General features: G+C 35.7%; 1 long non-coding RNA gene across 1 annotated transcript in view; it reads left to right on the forward strand.

The window, feature by feature from the left end:
* Nucleotides 1-6,521: 6,521 nt before the first annotated feature.
* The window catches only part of LOC136851309 (uncharacterized), an 82,700-nt gene continuing 67,254 nt past the window's right edge, over nt 6,522-21,967 (forward strand). Inside the window, exon 1 of the long non-coding RNA XR_010856839.1 lies at nt 6,522-6,658. This is a non-coding gene — a long non-coding RNA (uncharacterized lncRNA). The remainder of the gene's footprint in view (nt 6,659-21,967) is intronic.

Below are 21,967 nucleotides of genomic sequence, written 5' to 3' on the forward strand. Positions count from 1 at the left end.
TGTTTGATAGTAATGTGTACACGATGGATGTTTTAATCTGAAAAAAGTTACCTTTAAGTAAATGAATAACATATGATTGTGTTTCATATGATGCTGGTTGCCATATTCTTAGACTACCTCTTCATTTTATATTAAGTCTTTTACCATTGTTATTAAACACTTCGACTAATCTGCACATGATATTTGTGGTATAATTTCCTTTTCCGTCATGCAGTTTATAAAAATTTTAGTGTCGTGAAGGTGTTGGCTGATGACATGATAGTATGAAAAAATTTTGAAAATCCTTATTGAAGGGGGAAACAAAGATTATCACATAAAGTATCGAATTTTTAAACAAAAGACATTATTTTAAAAAAGGAACAGGTTTTATAGGAAAGTGACATGTTACTTCCGTGCACTGAGGGAGTTTTTATTTTTTTATTTTTAAACCTGGCTGTGCTGAAGCAAGTAATTAGACTCAGCTTAAAGTAAATATATATATATATATATATATATATATATATATATATATATATATATATATATGTGTGTGTGTGTGTGTTATGTGTGTATGTATATATATATATATATATATATATATATATATATATATATATATATATATATATATATAGTATATATATTTATGTGTTTGTGTGTGCACAGTGTGCTATATGGAATTATCTTAGCAAATATAAGAGCATGAAGATGTTTATTGCGAAACATGTGTTAAAGAAGCTTGGAAGTAATTGGCAAATTACGCAGGGTACTCCAAAAACTTGGACTGGGTGTGCGGTCAAGAAAGATGACCATAGGAAGAAATCATTACATATTAAATAGAAAGTACTTTGAGTACGTAAATATTATGGCTTAGAAAAAGAGCTAAGATGTTAAGTGATCCATGAATATCTTTAGAACTGAGGAACTTTTGCATTTAGAAAAGAATTGCATTCATAGAATATCCAGGACGTTGAAACCCTGTTGTAATTATTCACGATTATTCTTTGTTGTGATGTGATCGTCTTGAATTGAATTCTTCCACTATTCAGTATTATTTAAAATTTATGTAACATTGTTTTAAAATGTTAATTCACTTCCTATCAGTTTATTCCTTAATGTTCATTGATTTGATCAGTTCCAATATAGTAATTCTCTTTTTTTTCCTCATGAAAAACTTTCAATTTTTTTATTTTATTTCTGTTTTCTTTATTATTCATTTTTTCTTTGGTGCATTTTGCACCTTGATTCCACTAATCATACTAATTACCTTTTGCGGTATGTCAAAATTTGAGAAAATGTGTTTGTTATTTTCTTTTCTTGATTTTTCTTTATCATTGCAAAGAATTGCGAAATATAACTGATTCCGCGGGTATAGATGACTTAGAGTGAGAAAGAAAGTAATATACAACCACTAAATAACTGTTTTTGGCAAGTACCAAGCAATATAAATCACAACCCAGAACAAACATTTATTCAGGTTTCAGTCAATAATGGATAAATATGGGAAGCTGATTTTAGAGTTGAGTCTTTTATTGCCATACTGACACTGCTAACCAGAAGTCTCCTTAAAGGGGCTAGAAAGGGAGGATGTAAGATAAAGAATAAAAATTTAGGTCTTGAAAGTGATCTCAGGTCGGTTAGTTATTGTGGGAGCAACTTCTGAATATAAAAGTTTTTTTCAGGTCTGAATAGATTGTGGCTGGGGGAGCGCAGTTTTGTGCACAACCTGAGCCCTGAAACTTGTTGATATGAGAGTCAACTTCTGTCAGTAGCTTTTCCCTTCTCCCTGCCCAACTTAGGGAGGTGCTGCCAGAAAAGCCTGGAGTGCATTATTATATCTGCTCATCCAGTCACAGAGTATGTGAGGATTTGTCCAGCATTACAGTGTAACTAAGCATGTAATCTGCAACCCTCAAGTTAACGAAACTAGTGGCTGTCACCATAATTAGCCTATTACAAAATTAGATTCATATTATTTGATAACTGCTCAACCGGTAGATTGAAAAAAGGGATAACTTGTTAAACCCTACTGGACTTTTCCAAGTTTGGCTCACTCATGCATTTCATCTAACTACAGAACTTTTATGTGTACCATGTTAGTTGCCTAAAATTAACTGAACAATACACCAACAAAGAAGGTGGTTTGCAAGAGAGTGCTTTGTTTGAATTGTCACAAGACAGTCAGGAAATAGACCCACAAATACAATCATGACGGATGATTCTTCGTGAAAACAGCCCCACTCTTGTTATTTTAGCTAGAAGTAATCGGAATTCGATTTGGACAAACAGAAGAACCAGGTGGCTACCGTTTCCAGATATTGTTTCAGCTTGATACTTATATTGCTGTAGTGCAGAGTAATTGATGATCAGCCAAGGTGTGAGACTCCTGCTGACTAATGTGTGATTAAGATACCGCCTCAGTGTGATGAGAGCAACTTAGAAGTCTTCCTCCTGACATCGAAATGAGTAGGTCTTTCTCCTCTAGATCGAAGAAGGATATATGCGCATATCAGGTCCCACAGTAATATTCAGTGGTGAATTATGATTTTATAAAAACGTTACAAAGCTTTCAACCTGTCTGGGTTTCATCTTCAATCTAACATTTTTTTTTCAGTTAGGCTGATGATGAACAGGACAGTTCAAGCTCTTATGCTGATTCCCCTATAATCAACAATAATTCACCACTGAGTATGTGACCTGATACTCCCAACTTTGATGAAAATAAGTGCTAGAGTACCAGCAAGTGCCACAATTTACATGGACACCCCTCTTAGCTAAATGCCAGATGCCCTTAATAGTTTGCAAGCTTATGGTTTCTTACATCTTCTGATGCCAAAGGCTCAGATTCTTCTGTCCTTTTAATTATAATCCAGTCTTTAAAATTCCAAGATTTTTAAAGTCAGAATGCTGACATTATTATGGAGATAGTGAGAAATTTAAGTCGAGCTGACAGTTACTGGTTTGACACATCACTGCAGGACAGTGTACATGAAGTCTTGAAAGGAGTTCTTTAAACCTGGCCATTTCTTTTCCTTCTTGAAGCCTAATGTTTACAAGCAAATTGAGGCAGCCTGAGAGGAGTGTAGAACTTGCTGTCATGCTAGCCAATATTCCCCATTCACCGTACCACATTCCCGCCCCCCCTGAAAAATTATGAACGTAACCAGGGTTGCAGAAGACCCAGAGGGTGTGCATCCCTTCCCAGTAAAGTAAATTGTACACCTGTGGAGCCACCACAGCTGATTCAGACAAAAACATTTTATGGTAGTCAATATTTGTAATATGTCCATATCATAAGCACTAAAAGAAGACACAAGGCACACTATATCTGGTTAACCTAGGGCCCAGTTTCACTTAGTAAGAACAGGAGTGCCTGTCACGCAACCTTCAACATAGAAAACAAAGAGTCCTCTAGAGAGACAGTGAAACCAGACAACCAGTGCCTGAATTTGAACTCCGACAGCACTGCTAAATGGCCACATGAAGCCTTGATATACAATGGATAATTTTTTGGGTGGGCCCTTAGCAAATAGGCTACCCAAATTATGATCCAGCTTAACAGAGTTGCTGAATATTATTTCTGAACAAACAGTCTTTTACGGGGCTTTCCTTTCTTCTTAACAATCCCTCACTTTTTATGGGACAAAGGATACAGTGCTTCTCTAAGGGCAGACAGTAACTCCTTTAAGAGACCTCCGGCAACTTCACCCTTAAAGCAAGCAAAATTATTGTTGCCATTTTAGACAAGGAGCCAATAGATGAAGTCCACATACTCTTGGGAATTCATGTCTCAGATTATATTTCTTGCTCTGCCAGTGCCAACTAGCCTGTGCTGATACTCACTGTAGTGTTGCCTGGAATGAAACAGAACTGTAGTCTCCTGGCCTAATGGAGTGTGCCGTCACCAAGTTCCTACAAGGCATGTTACCATCAGACCTATTGTCAATTTTAATAGGGAACCCCTTATCAATGTTAAGCAAACAAGCGAAATCTTTGAACGAGCTCGAAAATTAACTCTTCTCCGTTTTATTTATACACCCATGGAATAACTTTACAGTGCTTTGAAAGTTGGCAGACAGCCAGGATTTTCCAGTATGGGAGATAGCCCTCTTCTGCTTGTCTTGAGCAAGGTCTGTGAATGCATTATATTATGTTACAAATTTCTGTCACTTCTGCATTTGGCTCAAGAAGAAATGGTCTGCAGTAGAAGGTGCCTGTCGACCTTAGTTATCTCAGGAAATAAGAGTTCTTAGGGTTATTGTGGTTATGGTTAGATAAGCGTGGCTAAAGTTTTTCCAGTGTTAATTAAGAAAGTAGATTCTTTAGTAATTGTTGCCATCATTCCATCATTTCTGGAGCTAGTGCTATTATAGAATCGTGCAAATTTGGAATTTTGTATTATTGTAGAGTTGTACAAATTTAGAATCTTATATTATAGTAGAGTTGTATATATTTGTAATCCTTTATTATTGTAGATTTGTATAAATTTAGAATTTATCAGTTACTGAGGATAAAATTCCTTTGCCCGGCTGAGTTCGGTCCCTTGATTAATCTTCAAAAGTGACTCCCCATTAGGAACCTCAAAAACTTGAGTAGGTAGTCCTTCCACTCCAGGAGGTGTATTATTAGGGATTTTCTTGCTTTCCTCAAGTTTGTTCAAAATAGGTTGGATGTCTGATTCAATTGCCATGTCGATGTGCATCTAATCATGATTGATATCTGTACCTTGTAGTAATGCATTGTGCTCAGAGCAACAGGCAATTTGCTTTTCTTTGTTCTAAGTCGGGTATCCATCAGAATTCAAGTCCTTGGAAAAAAAACTTTTTCCTTGCACCAATTTTTCCAATTGCCGGTGGGCTTTTCCGTCAGTTTTACCGTTGTCAGAATCAGATCTGTATAATATTTGTCAGTTGTTAGATCGTTGTTAAAGGAAACACCAAGTGAAAACAGCGTAAGTTCTTTACGAACTGCTCTATGAGCATGAGCCCGTGCTGGCATAAAGCCAGTTTAATAAAAAACAACAATAGCATAAGTTGGTTAACTGTTTGTTTTAATGGAATGAGAGTCCTTATTTTACTCCACTTAGGAAGTTAAGAGTATTATCGTGATGCTATCCATCATTTTCACTTGCAAACAAGTCAAGCCACTTGGTGAAGCAAAATGAGGAGGATACTTGATTTAGTTCGTGTCTGGTCCACATAAAGTCTTCTTAACAATTTGGGGTCTTTCACACTTGTGATATCAATACACCTAGTGGAACTGACTTGCTTCTTGCTCTGTGAATCCTCTTCTGTGCAGTTCATACTTTATTTTGCAAACCAGAATATGATCACTGCTGATCTAACAGTTAGTAAATATGGGAAGTGACGGATTGTATTTTAGATCTCTGCTCTCTATCGAACTAAGATCAATCATATATATATATATATATATATATATATATATATATATATATATATATATATATATATATATATATTTGTTTATACATATATATAGTATATGTAGACATACATAATATATATTTATATATATATATATATATATATATATATATATATATATATATATATATATATGTGTGTGTGTGTGTGTGTATGTGTGTGTGTGTGTGTGTGTGTATGTAAGTATCTGTGTGCGCCCATGTACGCAAAGATTTATATACCTTGTTTGACATATGAATATACTTTGTACACACACACACAAACATGCATATATATGTTTATGTATATATTATTTGTGTATGTACAGTATGTATACAGTATGTGCAAGTGTATGTTAGTACGTTTTATGGGTATCTTATATTTTAATGTTTATGTGTATATGCTTGCAAAGATGAATATAAGCGTTCCTGCAAACTTGTGTTTGTGTGTGTAACATTTTGTTAGACAATATAAGCGTTAGCTAAGTTGTTTTGTGTTGTCAGTCATGTCAACACGTTGTTAATTACTTTCATAAATCAAATCAATAAAGTCATATTAATAACAAGGATGGCTTCTCGTTTAATCTTTATGCAGTATTCCCTCTCCAAAACAAATTATAAACTTCGGTTTTTTACGTGACGTCACTGTAATTAAGAAGCATGTCGTAAGATTAAACTGAAGTTTTTCCCAAGTCAAAATTCAAATTACCTTATATCATGGAAAACAATTATGTTGATGTTCCTTCGTATCCCTACAAAAAATAAATAACCATAATATAGTAGCGGAACAAGTTGAAATAAAATATTTAAAATGATTTTGAAGAAGCATGGAAAGAAATGTAAATATCATATGGCCATGGCAGAGAAATTAGAAAAACATGAGAAAGTCCCCTTTTTCAGGACATGTGCAACTAAGAAACTTATTAAGCAACAAACATCACACGGCATTTGTCAAACTTCGATTCCTCAGAAGACGCACGAATGATCCCGCATTCTCTTTTTTTTCCAGCCCTGTCTTGTCTGTTTTGATGTGGGTGGACCTGGCGAGCAGTGGGACGAGAATTAGGGCGTGTAGGCGTCACCAAGTGGCTACTACCCCTCTTTCAACGCCCACCTTATCCCCTTTTGCGCCTGCTTATAGTAGGTAAATCCTTGTGGGCGTGTGACTGTCTGCGGTTAATGGCGAGACGAGATTTTTTTTTCTTTTTATGTGTGTAATGTATATAATCACCTCCACTTCGGCACGTGATATCCACAGTAAGTTTTTAAGAAATTCTTTTGTTTGACATTTCACTTATAAGTTTAATTATCACCGGTTTATCCAGTTATGAAAATCCACATTTTTTGACAGTTTAAAAATGTCTTCTTTCGGAGTATTTGGTATTCCTACATTTATACACAGACATGCATACACAGACTCATACACAAAACATTCAACGTCGTTTTAATGCACAGAGGATATACGAGAGTAACTCCTCCTCCTCCTCCTCTCTCTTACTCTTTCCCTCCTGTCTCTCCTTTGATTTTATTTTTAATAATATTTGCCTGTATGGCAGTGTTGGCAAATACGTGAGTACCTTTGTATGGCAAGAGAAAAGAGAGAAAGAGTGAGAAAAAAAGTTGTGAGAGCGCCGCCGAGGAGGGTAATCTGCGATTGTGTTGACGTCGAGGTTTCGGTTTTTACTTTTTAGTCGGATGGAAAAGAAGGCGGAGCTGTTTCGGGAAGAGGCTTGTTCACTCCGCCACCCGCACGCTAACTGAGCTCGAGGCAGACTGCTGAACACGTCCCGTGGTAGACCTTCTATACTCTCTCTCTCTCTCTCTCTCTCTCTCTCTCTCTCTCTCTCTCTCTCTCTCTCTCTCCCCCCTTCTTCTTCTTCTTCTTCTTCTTCTTCTTCTTAGCTATACTTCTCCAACTCTAATTTTCCCCGTTTTGCAAAATTATGTTTCTAATATGAATGGATATACAGAAATACAGTGTATATATATATATATATATATATATATATATATATAATATATATATATATATATGTATATATATTTATTATGTAATATCTATATTTATTGTTATTGTATGTAGATTCATATGTACACATACAATATGTATGTGGATATATATATATATATATATATATATATATATATAATATGTATATTTATATGTTATATATATGTATATATATATAATATATACATACATAGGTGACAAGCATATCCAAACAAGCGCGAAGAGTTCGAGAAGTTAAGAGGGCACTGTGGCTATTACAATTAAATAGGTATATGTATATATATATATATATATATATATATATATATATATATATATATATATATATTTATATTTATATTATATATATATACCTATGTATGTATACAACACCATTATATGTATAATATACATATATGTGTATATATCCCCATTTAAATATCACTTTATTGTGATGTTTTGTGTTTAATTACGCTTCTCTCTCTCACGTCTTCCTCCGCCTATGGTACTTCCACCTTCTTTGTCTTTATTATATTGGAGAAATTATGCCGTGACATATTTCATATCCATGACCGTGTCCAAACGTTCTCTCTCTATTTTTATTTCAAATTAGTTTTCGTGATGTTTGCTATGCAAATTATTGGGTGAAGTTTTGCATGGGTTATCTCCAGTGTGCCTTCGTGTCTGTTTGACTTTGTTGCAAGTACTCGTCGTATTCAGTATGTGTCTGTTTGACTTTGTCGCAAGTATTCGTCGTTTTCAGTATATGTCTGTGGGACTTGTCACAAGTATTCGTCGTATTCAGTATATATCTGTGTGACTTTGTCGCAAGTATTCATCTTATTCAGTGTGTGTGTGTTTGACTTTGTCGCAAGTATTCGTCGTATTCAGTATGTGTCTGTTTGACTTTGTCGCAAGTATTAAATCGTATTCAGTATGTGTCTGTTGACTTTGTTGCAAAGTATTCGTCATTAATTCAGTATATGTCTGTTTAACTGTTGCAAGTATTCGTCGTATTCAGTATGTGTCTGTTTGACTTTGTCGCAAGTATTCGTCATTATTCAGTGTATGTCTGTGTGACGCCATGAAAGTATTCGTTATTCAGTATATATCTGTGTGACTTTATCGCAAGTATTCATCATATTCAGTATATCTGTTTGACTTTGTCCGAAAGTATTCGTCGTATTCAGTGTGTCTGTTTGACTTTATCGCAAGTATTCGTCGTATTCAGTATGTGTCTGTTTGACTTTGCTTATGAAATACTGGTCGGTATTCTGTATGTATCTGTTTGACTTTGTCGCAAGTATTCATACGTATTCAGTGTATGTGTCTGTTTGCCTTTTATCATGAAGTGTTCATTATATTCAGTATATGTCTGTGTGACTTTGTCGCATAAGTGTTAAATCACTTCAGTATATATCTGTGTGACAGTATAAGTATTAAATCGTATTCAGTATGTGTCTGTTTCACTTTGTGCATGAAGTATTAAATGTATTCAGTATGTGTCTGTTTGACTTTGTTGCAAGATGTCGTCGCATTCATTATGTGTCCTGTTTGACTTTGTTGCAAAGTACTCTCATTATTCATATGTGTCTGACTTTATTGAAGTATTCATCGTATTCAGAATATGTCTGTCTGACTTTATCGCAAGTATTCGTCATATTCAGTATGTGTCTGTGTGACTTTTTCACAAGTATTCGTTGTATTCAGTATGTGTCTGTTTGACTTTGTCGCAAGTATTCGTCGTATTCATTATGTGTCTGTTTGGCTTTGTTGCAAGTACTCTCGTATTCAGTATGTGTCTGTTTGACTTTGTTGCAAGTATTCTCGTATTCAGTATGTGTCTGTTTGACTTTGTCGCAAGTATTCGTCATATTCAGTATATGTCTGTGTGACTTTGTCGCAAGTATTCTTCGTATTCAGTATGTGTCTGTGTGACTTTGTCGCAAGTATTCGTCGTATTCAGTATATGTCTGTGTGACTTTGTCACAAGTATTCGTCGCATTCAGTATGTGTCTGTTTGACTTTGTCGCAAGTATTTGTCGTATTCAGTATGTGTCTGTTTGACTTTGTTGCAAGTACTCGTCGTATTCAGTATGTGTCTGTTTGACTTTGTCGCAAGTATTCGTCGCATTCAGTATGTGTCTGTTTGACTTTGTCGCAAGTATTTGTTGTATTCAGTATGTGTCTGTTTGACTTTGTTGCAAGTACTCGTCATTATTCAGTATGTCTGTTTGACTTTAGCCATGATCTGATAATCGCTTCAGTATGTTCTGCTTGACTTTGTCAGAGTATTCATCGTATTCAGTATGTGTCTGTTGACTTTGTCATAAGTATTAATCATATTCATTATGTGTCTCTGTTTGACTTTGTTGCAAGTATTAAATGCATATTCATTATGTTGTGTTTGACTTTGTTGCAGAAGTACTCTCGTATTCTGTATGTGTCTGTTGACTTTGTTACCCAGTATTATCGTTTTCAGTATATGTCTGTGTGACTTTGTTCACTTAAGTATTCTTAAATTATTCAGTATATGTCTGTGTGACTTTATGCATAAGTATTCTTCATTATTCAGTATATGTCTGTGTGTTAAATGGCATTCAGTATGTCTGTTTGACTTTGTATGAAGTATTCATCATACTCAGTATGTCCTGTTTGACTTTGTCGAAAGTATTCGTCACATTCAGTATGTCTGTTTGACTTTTATCGCAAGGATTCGTTGTATTCAGTATGTGTCTGACTTTTATTTGCAAGTATTAAGTGATAGCATTCAGTATTGTCTGTTTGACTTTGTTGCAAGTATTAAGTGCGGTATTCAGTATGTGTCTATTTGACTTTGTTGCAAGTATTAAATTAAGTATTCAGTATGTCTGTTGACTTTGTCGCAAGTATTCATGCATTATTCAGTATGTGTCTGTTTGTTTCATCGAGTATTAAGTAAGCATTCAGTATGTGTCTGTGTTTGACTTTTTCGCCGTAAATCGATGCGCATTCAGTATGTCTGTTTGACTTTCCATAAGTGTTAAATCGCATTCAGTATGTGTCTGTTTGACTTTGTTGCAGTATTCATTAAGTATTCAGTATGTGTCTTTGCGACTTGTGTGTTAGTCTCTGTATGTGTCTGTTGCAAGCTTTGTCACAAGTATTACTTTGTCGAATGCGTCATTTCAGTATGTGTCTGTTTGACTTTGTTGCATAGTATTAAATGTATTCAGTATGTGTCTGTTTGACTTTATGCACCGAAGTATTCGTCATATTCAGTATGTGTCTGTTTGACTTTGTTGCAAGTATTAAATGCGCATTCAGTATGTGTCTGTTTGACTTTGTCATGAAGTGATAAATCGTATTCAGTATGTGTCTGTGTGACTTTGTTGCAAGTATTCGTCGCATTTAGTATGTCTGTTTGACTTTATCGCAAGTATTAAATATTATTCAGTATGTCTGTGTGACTTTGTTGCAAGTATTCGTCATATTCAGTATGTGTCTGTTTGACTTTGTTTGCAAGTATTCGTCGTATTCAGTATGTATCTATTTGACTTTGTCAAAGTATTAAATGCATTATTCAGTATGTGTCTGTTTGACTTTGTATGCAAGAAGTATTCGTCGCATTCAGTATGTCTGTTTGACTTTGCTACATAAGTATTAAATCATTATTCAGTATGTCTGTGTGACTTTGTCACAAGTATTCATCATTCAGTATGTATCTGTTTGACTTTATCAGTAAGTATTAAACATTATTCAGTATGTGTCTGTTTGACTTTGTATAAGTATTCATTGTTATTCAGTATGTGTCTGTGTGACTTTATTTGCAAGTATTCGTCGTATTCAGTATGTCTGTTTGACTTTGTCAAGAAAGTATTCATCGCATTCAGTATGTGTCTGTTTGACTTTGCGCGTCTTAGTCTCATTCAGTATGTGTCTGTGTGACTTTGTCCCAAGTATAAATGCGCATTCAGTATGTGTCTGTTTGACTTTAATGCATAGTGATACGTCGCATTCAGTATGTGTCTGTGTTTGACTTTGTCATGAAGTATTTGTCGTATTCAGTATGTGTCTGTTTGACTTTGTCACAAGTATTAAATGCATTATTCAGTGTGTGTCTGTTTGTTTTATCTATAATATTCAATTGTATTCAGTATGTGTCTGTTTGACTTTGTCTGAAATATTCATTGTATTCAGTATGTGTCTCTGTTTGACTTTGTAACAAGTATTCGTCATATTTCAGTATGTATCTGTTTGACTTTATCACATGAAGTAAATCGCATTCAGTATGTGTCTGTTGACTTTATCGCAAGTATTTGTGTATTCAGTATGTCTGTTGACTTTTAGCCATTAGTATTAAGTCGTATTCAGTATGTCTGTTTTGACATGAAGTATTCATTGTATTCAGTATGTGTCTGTTTGACTTTGTCGCAAGTATTCATTGTATTCAGTATGTGTCTGTTTGACTTTGTCGCAAGTATTCGTCATATTCAGTATGTGTCTGTTTTACTTTGCTGCAAACATTAATTTTGTCGTGTTCAGTATGTCTGTTTTACTTTATTGAAAATATTTGTCGTGTTCAGTATGCTTTTGTTTTACTTAGTCGCAAATATTCGTTGTATCCAGTAGTGTGTGTGTAACACGTGAGCGGGAGTAACTTCCACCAAAAGGGAATTGCACGTGAGAAGGGCATTTACTCGGACGGGGATTTGAACCCATGCATAAGTGCTTGGTGTGGCTGGGTGCATTCAGTCCATTTCTTCCATTGACCATTCCTAAATGGCACCGGTTCGAATGCCTTCTGGTACCATTTCATCTTAGGAGAAAAAGTGAAGTGACAGCAGCGCTTTTCTCGTATGTCTTCTGAACAGCTGTTACGCAACATTGGATCTGACGAACAGCTGATTGGCTAGCCATGGAAAAATAGCAGTCGCTGTTGGTATATGGAAGTCATGATGGTGGCTCTAGCAATATCATCCTGTTTAATATATATATATATATATATATATATATATATATATATATATATATATATATATATATATATATATATATATATATATGAATATTAACAATATATACACTTGTCGTCTAACTCTGTCAGTTCCAGATCCTCCATTAAAAATTAACAAGCTTCAAAAATTCAAGCACTTTGCTTTTGAAAGCTGTGGGAGCGCTAATTGACAGGAAATAGCAAATAAAACAAATTCTTTTTACGATCAACAATGGCGACGGTGGAAAAATTTTGATTTGCAACAGATGTGCCGTTCTCAATATTTCAACCATAATTAATTTCTTCCCCACCAGATTAGGTACGATTGATATTAGCCTCAGTTCGTTGGATGTCTCACTGAACTCTCTGAGGTAATGCGTAAAATCACTTAGGCATAATAATGTAACACCGCCTCTGCATCCGCACTTGGTCAAAGCGAAAAGAAGAGCCCTTTGCGTATCTTTAAATATCTCCGTAACTTGGAAGGGGTTGGTGCACCTTACGTGGTGCGCTGTAGGCATTATTAAGGGTCGTCTGCAGCGTCCCTTCAGCCCCTACCTGCTCCCACCTTCATAAATCAAATATCACGATATCTAGATGAGAGTTCAGTCTAAATTTTTTTGCGTGCACTATATATTACTATGTATATACATATAAACATCCATCCTGGATAATATGTATATATATATATATATATATATATATATATATATATATATATATATATATATATATATATATATATATATATATAATATATATATATATATATATATATATATATATATATATATATATATATATATATATACACATGTAAACATATAAACATATATATATATATATATATATATATATATATATATATATATATATATACTCTATATATATGTTATATATATTTATATATATACATATTTTATATATTGTGTGTGTGTGTGTGTGTGAAAGAGAGAGGGGGAAGGGGTGGACGGGCGTAATTATTAACATAACATAAACCAATTGACATCATGAGCTAGCGCAGACATCTTTACGAAATTCCGAGAAAAAAAATTATATACTTTACTTTGAATGCTATTTTAGACATTTTCCATCAAAATTGAAATTTTCAAAATTTTACAGGATAGAAAGCCGCTTTCGCTTCGTAGCCGCAATAGGCTAAGTTTCCAGTCTCGACAAGCCAGACTTCACTAGTTGTACGAATGACAATGCGAGTTTTGTAATGCTGTACTCCTTGTAGTCCTTGTTTTGCAATCGTGAAGTGACTCAACTGTGGAACTCTCGTAAATTTCTTTATTTTGTTATATTTGCGTTCCACTTCTTTATACATTTTATGTTCTCTTTTTATTTTCCGTTTTATTCGTATGGTTTTAAGCTGTTAATAGCAGCTTATTTTCTCACTTTCTCACACTGTTCTTGTTTAAAATAACCACTCTGCTGAATGTCAAAATCCAGCGCTCGGGTTCCTTCTCTCACTTATCAGAAGCACCACTAGTCCCTCGGGCTCGAACTCTCTCTCTCTCTCTTTTCTCTCTCTCTCTCTCTCTCTCTCTCTCTCTCTCTCTCTCTCTCTCTCTCTCTCTCTCTCTCTCTGTGTGTGTGTGTGTGTGTGTGTGTGTGTGTTTCATTCCAGTTCCTCGAATCTGTAACCCTGTCCGTCATTCAATGCGATGATGCCAAAAGCTATGTGACCATTTGAACTTCAAGAGTCAAGTATTACCCATGTGTGCATTAAAGTCATTACCTTTAGTTCCGTGCCAAGTTACGTAACCACTTGCTTTCCCTGCCGACTGTGGTTGGTAACAACGATATAATTGTTACTTGTTGCTGTTGATTGCATATGCATTGGTGTCGCCGAACACGTTCTTCGACGAAGGTGTCAGAATGATAAATGGCGTTCTGTAAATCTCTCTCTCTCTCTCTCTCTCTCTCTCTCTCTCTCTCTCTCTCTCTCTCTCTCTCTCTCTCTCAAGGAGTTTAGAGAAGTAAGGAACAACAGATTCTGGAGAGCGCTTCACAGCTTGGTAGTGGAGGATGTAAGTGTCGCTGACCCTTACCTTAGCAGTACTGACATTAACTTTTGACCTTCGTCCTAAAAGCTACGTTTATTGAACTTCAGATACTTTTGGGTTCAACTTGCATAAATTTATGTCTGCAAGGACAAGCGATCATCCTTTTATGTTTGGTAGATAATTTCTCCATGGTTAGGTTATTTAAGGTTCAGAAACGTTAGGAGCATATCACGCCATTCTAACTGATTTCAGGATTAATAGATGGAAAGCCATCCCAAGCGATTTTTGAAGAAAAAAATATATCATGTTTCAGTTCATTATATTCATAGACAAATCCCGTATAACGAACTAGAAAATAATGTATTACAGAAATGTTTGTTCTAAGCAATATTTCCTTATATCATTCTTATGTTTGTCCTCTTTTATGTAATATTCAATATCTTATCTTCTTATCTTTAACCTTTAGACTTCTGTACATTCAGAAGCTTGGCAATCGCTGCCTTGTCCCACTGAAGTATGCGCAAAAAAGACCTGTAAATTATCAACGGTGGAGTCGTTTGCGACATTTGTTCTAAAGTTAATACACTGGAATAGACGCCTGGTTAATATTTTTGGATACGTTGTTACTGTGAACTTTGAAATTGAAAAGCGAAAACAGAAATAAAGGGGGATATCTGTGCTTCAACGTCGGGCTTCTAGCATACGTTAGGAAGACGCCAACGTTGCGCTGTAGGAGTGGATAAACCATTGGACTTGCTCTCAACACCTGTTACCGGCCGAGAAAAAGAATTTCGTCCACTTCCCACGCTGGATTTCAAGGCTTACGGTAAAGAACATAAATTATATATATATACATATATATATATATGTGTGTATTATATAATGTATATATGTATATATATATATATATATATTATATAATATATATATATATATATATATATATATATATATATATATATTTATATTTATATATTAATATATAGTATATAGTATATGTATATAATGAGTGTATTTCTCTGAAAATTTGGTACTTTGTAAATGATTACTTTGTCAAATGTCATCTGTAATCATGCATAAAATCAGGTTACGGTTTTAAATTGATATCGCAGAAAAGAAATCAGTAATCGCAAATTTATAACTGAATATACTTGCTGTAAAAATGAGTAACAGTTCTTTCAATGTGGTCATTTTTTATCTTAATGCTTCAGTTGTCACGTTGTTGCAGTATCGACCGTTGAAGGCATCTTGTCATAAAAACGAAGTTAGGTTAAAAGATCACCTCTGAAACATAAAAAAGATAATTCCATTCATGAGGGTATAGTAAAAATAAATCTACGAGGGGAGGAGGAGGAGGAGTTGAGGGAGGGAGGGGGTCTATTTATCTGTGCGTGTATAGGTTTGTACTACCATCGCCTTCTGCTACGTTACGTACAGTGAGACGCAGTTGACTGAATGAAAAGTCATGCCATGCCGCGACGTCATGACTCCCTCGAAGCTAATCGAAGGACATTGGTTCGAGTGTGACCGATTGCGTTCTAGGCCTTCAGTACGCGAGAACGCAGTTCTGGGGCGACGGAGTGAGGACTGACGCATTGCTTTTTCCAAGGGGCCAGACACTCCCCCACCGCCCCTGATGCGTATATCCCCAAGATAAGTACATGACAGCACAGCGTGGGATGACCCAGGACTGGTTGTGTGAATGGTCTTGATAAGCTGCTGTGGGGTGGAGTTTATGCTGTTTTGTATTTCATAGCCTGTGTCTCTCATTGATCAGGGAATGGTACTGCTTTGTTGTACCTTTCTTACAATTCTAGTTTCAGAGTACTGGCAGTTATCAGATGTGCTGTGGTTCAAGAAATGGCTGTGCATCGAAAAATCTTTTCTTTTATGGTTTTCTCTTAATAGAACTCCCTCAGGCTTTCAGGTTTCTATATGGCTGCGAAAACATTTTTTCCGAAGAGAAATATTTCCAGCCATTGCCTCACTGTGTTGATCATTGTCCATCAATATAACACCTCCATACCATGTCGTAATCTCTTGATAGATATTTGCGAGACTTTGCAGCTTTGACGTTGTTACTCACCATGATTGTTGCGGTAGCCAGGACTGATAAGAAAAAAAAGACAGAACCCGTGCACACGATTTCCCATGGTGCTACCTGAAAAAGTCAAAATACACATTTCCTGGAAGGATTTTACAAAACCGGTGTCGCTGAGTACGTCACTTTTACATTCTAACGATGGCACATGTTGATTAGGTACGAAACAGTCAAAAAAGAATTAAAGTCATTGGGCGCCTAATACCCAAATCCAGCTTTACCTGTTCCCTGAATGCCCGTCGACACGCAAAAGATTTTAGATGTTTAAACTTAATTTTGTAAGATTCTTCTTGGTATGATTGCGGGCTTCATAATTTAAAGTTGCTACAGTCAGTCGATTACGGTTTATCTATCTATCTATCTATCTATCTATCTATCAATATCTCTCTCTCTCTCTCTCTCTCTACTCTCTCTCTATATATATATATATATATATTATATATATATATATATATATATATATATATATATATATATATATATATATATATATATATATTATATATTATATATATATATATATATATATATATATATATATATATATATATATATATATATATATATATATACATATATACATATATATACATACATATACACATACACAGACACATACGCATCATATAATTTTAATCATTGATAGAATGGTAAAGAATTGGTCATTGTGAGTATGTCAAATCTCTGCCTACTGTGTGAAGAGAGAAAAGGCCGGAGGTCCGCAGGGTGTTGAAACTAGAAGAGGAATCTTAGCTGGGATTAACGACGTTTGAGTGAATTTCCATTCCCAGCTTTCCATTCACAGCATCTCAGAGATGAATATCCTGCTCAGAGGTTAGACGTTCTATCATGGATGTTCTCTTTCAGATTTAGGTGTAAACCTTTATTTGGTAGTTTCATGCGCCGACTTGAGTAATTAACTGGCTGGAGTTCAACTCTTACCTTAAAAATCTCAATTTTCCTCATTGTGTGGCTTAGACAGCAGTCACTTTATCCCTCTTTACCGTTGAATTTTTTCACGTTCTTGGCCAGAACAATTTTTTTTTAGCTTTAATTTGAGAGATTTTCTCCTACAAATTCACGTGGATGAAGACTTTAATTTTAACATAACAAGAAAAACTTTTGCAAGTCTTGATCTATGATTGTCTACAAGTTTTTAAAAATATTGAAGGGAGCAGAATATGGAACAAAGAGGAAAATTTTTGTAAATAGTTTCATCATACCTATCATCTAGAATCAGTACTAGTCCTAAATAGTGCATATGGCTACCTTACCATATTATTACATCCCAAGATCATTTCGATTTTTAAAAGGAATTTATTGGTAGTTAGATTTTCCCCTTTTTCAAATAATCCACAGTACAAAGTTTATTGTTTTCAAATAAAATCAGAGGCAGTGGATTCGATGGGGGAAAATTTAGACTTGTAATCTAGTGCGTGTTCATGTTTGGTTTGAAAATCTGCCTCTTAAAATTAGGAAGCCTCTCAAGATTAGTTGCAGTTTTAGCACTACAAAGGAAGTTGGAAATATTCATTTAATACATAGCGAATATTTTATTTTCTTTACGTTCGTTGATTTCGAAGTAGGAGTTTGCGCGAGTGCATGCCTCTCTCTCTCTCTCTCTCTCTCTCTCTCTCTCTCTCTCTCTCTCTCTCTCTCTCTCTCTCTCTCTCTGGGGGAGTCATGTACTTGCACCAGCTGCCGACGCACAAGTCTTCCCACCTACGTATCGACCCCAATATTTGACCAGTCCCGCCCTCCCTTCCACCACCTCCTCCCTCCCTCCTCCTCTCCTCTCCTCCTCTTCTTCCCTCCTCCTCCTCCTCCTCCTCCCCTCCCCTCCCTCTCTGTCCTTCCTCTGTCTGCCTCCCACCACCCCCCTCTTCCTCACCCCCTCTCTGTCTCCTCCTCTTCCTCCCTCCCATCTAGCTTCCCTATCCCGTAACACAATTGCAAGGTCATCTATTTATAGATTGTGCGACCTTCTCTCTCTCTCTCTCTCTCTCTCTCTCTCTCTCTCTCTCTCTCTCTAGCGTTTATAGCTATTGCTGTAGATAGCGTAGACACACTTTCGTTATATACACAATTAGACGTTACAATAAAGGTTTTTATGTTGTAGATTAATCCCCTCTCCGTGAGCTTAGGTCTTACGTAAGAAGGCGATAGGAAGAGAAAAGAGCCTTTGTGATAATACTGTATTCCCTGACGTTCAGTGCTTATGTAATTTCTTGTTATTTTTATCCATGTTTTGGTTCTGTAGCATAATACTAATGCTTTAGAATTTCCTTATTCGTGTTTCAAAATTATAGGGTGATCTAGCAGAGTCTTCACACTAAGCGGTTCATGTTCCATAATTGTGTTTTCTCTATGGAGTTTTTATTATTTCCCATATTTATCTTTTTTTTCATAAAACATGTATAATGACAGATTTACTTCCTAAGTACACACTTATGATTCTCTATCTGTTTTTCCAGAATTTATTTATTTGGTACCTGCTCATCTCTTTGCTTCTGATTCCCGTCACTGTTATTTTCCTAACTGCATAAGCACTGCCCTTCCTTGTTGATTTCCTTGTTATACGCTAACTTTCCGTAATAATAATTACTCAACAACTTTCTCTTTTATCCCTCCTTGTCACTCTTAACTTTCCTTGGTGTTTCTTTCGCTTCGCTGACTTTCCATTACTTTCATTATTGCACTGACCTCCCGTGAACGTATTCCTTGCTTTTCATTGCACTTGTTCGTAATAGGGTCGTTGGCGCCGGATTATAGTCGATGATTAGAGAGCAGCGAGACAAATTTCAATGGTAATGATAGAGTTGATTGGCAATATTTCATTTCGGGTGAAGTCTGATCATGTACCTGCTGCTGCCATATATTGACTGCGCTTGTTTTGACGTTTTTCATTCGCAGTATTCTCCTCCATCTTGCGGGTTTGTGTACACACACATATATATATTATATACACAAATATATATATATATATATATATATATATATATATATATATATATATATATATATATATATATATATATATATACATACATTTTCATAAATATATATATACTGTATATATACATTTTTTCATAAATATATATATATATATATATATATATATATATATATATATATATATATATATATATATATATATATATATATATATATTTATATAGGCATTATATATATTATATAAACATACGTATGTGTGTGTGTGTGTGTGTAATAAAGCTGTTGAAGAAAGGTTCGACCTCCTGTGCTAGAGACTTTCATAGCATCAGCCACTTCATAGGCTAACACAGAAAGATTACATGTACTGAGGTGACATTAAATGACTCTTTTAACATCTTGCAAACACACTTGTGCTCTCTTGACATTGGTGCCATTTCGTTGCAACCCACTTTTCCTTTCCATATATCCACCTGACCAAACCACCCCAGAAGACTAGGCAAACATCTAACCTCTTGTGATCTCGGTATCATATCTTTGTTATATATATGTATTCCTGACCTATCGACCATTCTTTGGCAAATAATGCATGTCAACAGTTTCCCTTTCCATTTCATTTTATATACAGTATATATATATATATATATATATATATATATATATATATATATATATATATATATATACATTTACATACATATGTATATAATATAATATATAAATTTATACTAGCTGACCAACCAAGTGCTGCCCGGGATAACTCTGAATGACAACCAAAACTCTCTCTTCTCCCCAACACCCCTCTGCTCTCTCTCTCTCTCTCTCTCTCTCTCTCTCTCTCTCTCTCTCTCTCTCTCTCTCTCTCTCTCTCTCTCTCTCTGTAACCCCCTTCCCAACCCCCACCCACTTTGGTGCTGCAGTATTCTTTTCCAGTTAGTAAGTCATGTGTATACCAAAACTAGGTGTGATAAATTTGTAAAATCAGTTGGCATAACCAGCCCCGTTTCACAGGCAGAACTAGCCCCCTTTGGTGTCCTTTGGTGCTAGTTATGTCTTACCCCCACGGTGCTGATTTCTAGATAGTAATTCATATTATGTATACCAAGTTCGGTTGAAATTGCTCAGTAAATTGCTCAAATGCTTTCAGAGTTATGCTGGCACATACACACATACATACATTTATATATGTATATATATATATATATATACATATATATATATATATATATATATATATATATATATATATATATATATATATATATATCCTCCGTATTTATAAATTCATGTCTCTGTTTGTCAGCTGTGGAGTAGAATTAATGGCGCAGCTGGAAGAGACACCATGAAGGGAAGTGAGCTGATGTAGGCCTATCCCCTCAAATCACCTGATTTGGGGGAAACAATGCCGACCTCTTAGCCCCACCATCGACTGTTTTGGGAGGTTAGATAGTTATTAGGGACACGGGCGAATCCGGGCTGTAAATTGGCTATTATCCTAACTCTTAAGGACTTAACTATAAGACCTATTTTCCCTACGACCTTTCGCTGGCTGTGTGATTGCTTTCAGATCGCCGATGTCCTGTGCTCCCAGCCAAACAACAAAGTGGTCACGATGCCCTGCGACCTGGGCGCCACACACTCCATACCAACCACCACAGTGCTGAGTGGTGCCCTTTCGTGTCTCTGGGTTGGCTCTTAAGGCAAGACTCCTGCGGCCGAATTTTCGTCTACTGCAACGAGCTCTAGCAGAGAAGGAATCAGGTACGTCTGGAAGCACTCGGTCCTACGCCAGCTCTCTTTTTCTTCTCGTGAATTTCTCTCCATTTTCCGAATTTCCAACTTTCCATTCTCCTAACCAAAGCCCCCTTTGTGCAGTCAAACCTAACAGCCAAGTTGCCCCATGATTCGCCCTAAGCTCAAATTAAATTAATTCAGGGATCAGAATTAGATTACTCCCTCCATAGTGTTATCTGTGCTAATTAAATTTAATTGATCAATTCCTCCATCGTGCATAATTAAGTTCATGTTGGGTTTTGAATGCTAACCTGGAATTCTCTTCCAGAACCTGCTATCCAGCACCTCGGGCAGTCTGTGCCATGCCTTGTGAAAAGAAAATGCCTTAGACATTTAACTGCCATCCTGCTATGTGCAAGAATCCTCTGATTAGCAGTCTGGGGCACTGGACAGTGGCCCCCTTGATGAAACAAGTTGCATTAACAACCAAATTAATTTAACCAGTAGCAACCTTCATGTTCATTTGCGTGTTAACTATTTCAGGGTCGTAGCCTTTTCAGATTCATCAATTCGCTTCACATTGTCTGATTTTATTGCACATTTTATGTGCTTGCTTGCTGCCCCATCAGCCTTTTCATATCAATTTCCTGGTTGCTTCATTTGTAAATAAATTCAGTCTAAAGTTAGTAATTGGTTAATTTTCCCCAACCATGGCGACCTCCAATTCTCTATTTACTTAGATGTGATATCAAGGTAAGTCAGTTTATCCATTCCATTTATCATGTACATTCTGGGTGCTTTG

This window comes from Macrobrachium rosenbergii, chromosome 23 (assembly GCF_040412425.1).
Source record: "Macrobrachium rosenbergii isolate ZJJX-2024 chromosome 23, ASM4041242v1, whole genome shotgun sequence".
NCBI classification, from domain to species: domain Eukaryota; kingdom Metazoa; phylum Arthropoda; class Malacostraca; order Decapoda; family Palaemonidae; genus Macrobrachium; species Macrobrachium rosenbergii.